Source organism: Physeter macrocephalus, chromosome 10, assembly GCF_002837175.3.
Source record: "Physeter macrocephalus isolate SW-GA chromosome 10, ASM283717v5, whole genome shotgun sequence".
NCBI lineage: Eukaryota > Metazoa > Chordata > Mammalia > Artiodactyla > Physeteridae > Physeter > Physeter macrocephalus.
In genome coordinates this window covers 83076720-83082058 of record NC_041223.1, presented here as the reverse complement: position 1 = coordinate 83082058, position 5339 = coordinate 83076720, and the positions used below count along the sequence as shown (strand labels likewise).

Here is a 5339-nt window from a genome sequence, read left to right as displayed (position 1 = left end):
GAGACCTTTAAGATGGCAGAGGAGTAAGATGTGGAGATCACCTTCCTCCCCACAAATGCATCAGAAATACATCTACATGTGGAACAACTCCCTCAGAACACCTACTGAACACTGGCAGAAGACCTCAAACTTCCCCAAAGGCAAGAAACTCCCCACATACCTGGGTAGGGCAAAAGAAAAAAGAAACAACAGAGACAAAAGAATAGGGAAGGGACCTGCACCTCTGGGAGGGAGCTGTGAAGGAGGAAAAGTTTCCACACACTAGGAATCCCCTTCACTGGCAGAGGTGGGGGTAGCGGGGGGGAAGCTTCCAGCCACAGAGGAGAGTGCAACAACAGGGGTGCAGAGGGAAAAGTGGAGAAATTCCCGCACAGAGCATCGGTGCCGACCAGCACTCACCAGCCTGAGAGGCTTGTCTGCTCACCCACCGGGGCGGTCAGGGGCTGGAGCTGAGGCTTGGGCTTTGGGGGGCAGATCCCAGGGAGAGGACTGGGGCACCGGGGCGGTCAGGGGCTGGAGCTGAGGCTTGGGCTTTGGAGGTCAGATCCCAGGGAGAGGACTGGGGTTGGCGGCATGAACACAGCCTGAAGGGGGCTAGTGCACCATGGCTAGCCTGGAGGGAGTCGGGAAAATATCTGGACCTGCCTAAGAGGCAAGAGACCATTGTTTTGGGGTGGGCAAGGAGAGGAGATTCAGAGCACCACCTAAATGAGCTCCAGAGATGGGTGCGAGCTGCAGCTATCAGTGCGGACCCCAGAGACGGGCATGAAATGTTAAGACTGTAGCTGCAGCCACCAAGAAGCCTGTGTGCAAGCACAGGTCACATCCACACTGCCCCTCTCAGGAGCCTGTGCGGCTCGTCACTGCCAGGGTCCCATGATCCAGGGACAACTTCCCTGGAAAAACACACAGCATGCCTCAGGCTGATGCAATGTCAATCCAGCCACTGCCACTGCAGGCTCGCCCTGCATTCCATGCCCCTCTCTTCCTATGGCCTGAGTGAGCCAGAGCCCCCTAATCAGCCGCTTCTTTAACCCCGTCCTGTCTGAGCGAAGAACAGATGCCCTCAGGAGACCTACACACAGAGGTGGGGCCAAATCCAAAGCTGAACCCCAGGAGCTGTGCGAACAAAGAAGAGAAAGGGAAATCTCTCCCAGCAGCCTCAGGAGCAGGGGTTTAAATCTCCACAGTCAACTTGATGAACCCTGCATCTGTAGAATACCTGAGTAGACAACAATTCATCCCAAAATTGAGGTGATGGACTTTGGGAGCAACTGTAGACTTGGGGTTTGCTTTCTGCATCTAATTTGTTTCTCGTTTTCTGTTGATCTTAGTTTAGTATTTAGAGTTTATTATCATTTGTAGATTTGTTTATTGATTTGGTTGCTCTCTTCTTTTTTTATATATATATAGATATATATATTTCCTTTTTCTCTTTTGGTGAGTGTGTATGTGTATCCTTCCTTGTGTGATTTTGTCTGTATAACTTTGCTTTTACATTTGTCCTAAGGTTCTGTCTGTCCGTTTTTTTGTTGTTTTTTTTTTTGTATAGTTTTAGCGCTTGTTATCATTGGCAGATTTGTTTTTTGGTTTGGTTGCTCCCTTCTCTTTTTAAAAATTTTTATTTTTAATAATTATTTTTTATTTTAATATCTTTATTTTATTTTATTTTTAAATTTTATTTCCTTCTTTCTTTTTTTTCTCCCTTTCTTCTGAGCTGTGTGGCTGACAGGGTCTTGGTGCTCCAGCCAGGTGTCAGGCCAGTGCCTCTGAGGTGGGAGAACTGAGTTTAGGACATTTTTCTTCTTTTTTTTTTTTTTTTAGTATAGTTTTTAGCACTTGTTGTCATTGGTGGATTTGTTTTTTAGTTTGGCTGCTCTCTTCATTCTTTCCTTTTTTTTTTCTTCTTTCTTTATTACCTTTAATTTTTTTTATTTTTTATAATTATCTTTATTTTAAAAACCTTTCTTTCTTTCTTTCTTTCTTTCTTTCTTTCTTTCTTTTCTTTCCTTCTCTTCTCCCTTTTCTTCTGAGCCATGTGGCTGACAGGGTCTTGGTGCTCGGCTTGTATCAGGCCTGGGCCTCTGAGGTGGGAGAGCTGAGTTCAGGACATTGTTCCACCACAGAACTCCCAGCTCCATGTAATATCAAATGGTGAAAGCTCTCCCAGAGATCTCCATCTCAACACTAAGACCCAGCTCCACTCAACGACCAGCAAGTTCCAGTGCTGGACACCCTATGCCAAACAACTAGCAAGACAGGAACACAAACCCACCCATTAACAGAGAGGCTGCCTAAAATCATAATAAGGTCACAGACACCCGAAAACACACCACCAGATGTGGACCTGCCCACCAGAAAGACAGGATCCAGCCTCATCCACCAGAACACAGGTAGTAGTTCCCTCCACCAGGAAGCCTACACAACCCACTGAACCAAACTTAGCCACTGGGGGCAGACACCATAAACAACAGAAACTATGAAGCTGCAGCCTGTGAAAAGAAGACCCCAAACACAGTAAGTTAAGCAAAATGAGAAGACAGAGAAACACACAGCAGATGAAAGAGCAAGGTAAAAACCCACCAGACCTAACAAATGAAGAGGAAATAGGCAGTCTATCTGAAAAAGAATTCAGAATAATGATACTAAAGATGATCCAAAATCTTGGAAATAGAATGGAGAAAATACAAGAAACGTTTAACAAGGATGAGGAGAACTAAAGAGGAAACAAACAATGAGGAACAACACAATAAATGAAATTTAAAATTCTTTGGAAAGAATCAATAGCAGAATAACTGAGGCAGAAGAACGGATAAGTGACCTAGAATTTAATAGTGGAAATAACTACCTCAGAGCAGAATAAAGAAAAAAGAATGAAAAGAATTGAGGACAGTCTCAGAGACTTCTGGGACAACATTAAATGCATGAACATTTGAATTATAGGGGTCCCAGAAGAAGAAGAGAAAAAGAAAGTGTCTGAGAAAATATTTGAAGAGATTATAGTTGAAAACTTCCCTAATATGGGAAAGGAAATAGTTAATCAAGTCCAGGAAGCGACGAGAGTCCCAGACAGGATAAGTCCAAGGAGAAACATGCCAAGGCACATATTAATCAAACTATAGAAAATTAAATACAGAGAAAAATATTAAAAGCAGCAAGGGAAAAACAACAAATAAGATAGAAGGGAATCCCCATAAGGTTAACAGCCGATCTTTCAGCAGAAACTCTGCAAGCCAGAAGGGAGTGGCAGGACATATTTAAAGTTGTGAATGGGAAAAACCTACAACCAAGATTACTCTATTGAGCAATGATTTCATTTAGATTCGATGGAGAAATTAAAACCTTTACAGACAAGCAAAAGCTAAGAGGATTCAGTACCACCAAACCAGCATTACAACAAATGCTAAAGGAACTTCTCTAGGCAGGAAAGACAAGAGAAGGAAAACACTTACAATAACAAACCCAGAACAATTAAGAAAATGGTAATAGGAACATACATATCGATAATTACTTCAAATGTAAATGGATTAAATGCTCCAACCAAAAGACATAGACTGGCTGAATGGATACAAAACAAAGACCATATATATGCTATCTACAAGAGACCCACTTCAGACCTAAGGACACATACAGATGGGAAAAGATATTCCATGCAAATGGAAATCAAAAGAATGCTGGAGTAGCAATACCCATATCAGACAATATAGACTTTAAAATAGAGACTATTACATGAGACAAAGAAGGACACTACATAATGATCAAGGGATCAATCCAAGAAGAAGATATAACTACTGTAATTATGTGAATGGGAAAAACCTACAACCAAGATTACTCTATTGAGCAATGATTTCATTTAGATTCGATGGAGAAATTAAAACCTTTACAGACAAGCAAAAGCTACCAATGGACAAATCATCCAAAATGAAAATAAATAAGGAAACACAAGCTTTAAATGCTACATTTAACAAGATGGACTTAATTGACATTTATAGGACATTCCACCCCAAAACAACAGGATACTCTTTCTTCTCAAGTGCTCATGGAACATTCTGCAGGATAGACCATATCTCGGGTCACAAATCAAGCCTTGGTAAATTTAAGAAAATTGAAATCGTATCAAGTATCTTTTCCGACCACAACACTATGAGACTAGACATCAATTACAGGAAAAAATCTGTAAAAAATATAATCACATGGAGGCTAAACAATACACTACTTAATAACCAAGAGATAACTGAAGAAATCAAAGATGATATCAAAAATTACCTAGAAACAAATGACAATGAAAACATGATGATCCAAAACCTGTGGGATGCAGCAAAAGCAGTCCTAAGAGTGATGTTTTTAGCAATACAATCCTACCTCAAGAAACAAGAAACACCTCATATAAACAACCTAACCTTACACCTAAAGCAATTAGAGAAAGAAGAACAAAAATCCCCAAAGTTAGCAGAAGGAAAGAAATCATAAATATCAGATCAGAAATAAATGAAAAAGAAATGAAGGATAAAGTAGCAAATATCAATAAATAAAAAGCTGGTTCTTTGAGAAGATAAACAAAATTGATAAACCATTAGCCAGACTCATCAAGAAGGGTGAAGACTCAAATAAGTAGAATTAGAAATGAAAAAAGAAAAGTAACAACTGACACCACAGAAATACAAAGGATCATGAGAGATTACTGCAAGCAGCTATATGCCAGTACAATGGACAACCTGGAAGAATTGCACAAATCTTACAAAAGCAGAAACTTCCGAGACTGAACCAGGAGGAAATAGAAATTATAAACAGACCAACCACAAGCACTGAAATTGTGACTGTGATTAAAAATCTTCCAACAAACGAAAGTCCAGGACCAAATGGCTTCACAGTCTAATTCTGTCACACATTTAGAAAAGAGCTAACACCAATCCTTCTCAGACTCTTCCAAAATATAGCAGAGGGAGGAACACCCCCCAACTCATTCTATGAGGCCGCCATCACCCTGATAACAAAAAGAGACAAAGATGTCACAAGGAAGGAAACTACAGGCCAATATAACTGACGAACATAGGTGCAAAAATCCTCAACAAAATACCAGCAAACAGAATCCAACAGCACATTAAAAAGATCATACACCATGATCAAGTGGGATTTATCCCAGGAATGCAAAGATTCTTCAATATATGCAAATCAATCAATGTGATAAACCATATTAACAAATTGAAGGAGAAAAACCACATGATCATCTCAATAGATGAAGAAAAAGCTTTTGACACAATTCAACACCCATTTATGATAAAAACCCTCCAGAAAGTAGGCATAGAGGGAACTTACCTCAACATGATAAAGGCCATATA

At 40.4% G+C, this 5339-nt stretch overlaps 1 protein-coding gene across 9 annotated transcripts in view; it reads left to right on the top strand.

Moving 5' to 3' along the window:
* LOC102992272 (translation initiation factor IF-2-like) overlaps positions 1-5339 on the top strand; it is a 111815-nt gene that overhangs the window by 87186 nt on the left and 19290 nt on the right. The window lies entirely within an intron of this gene.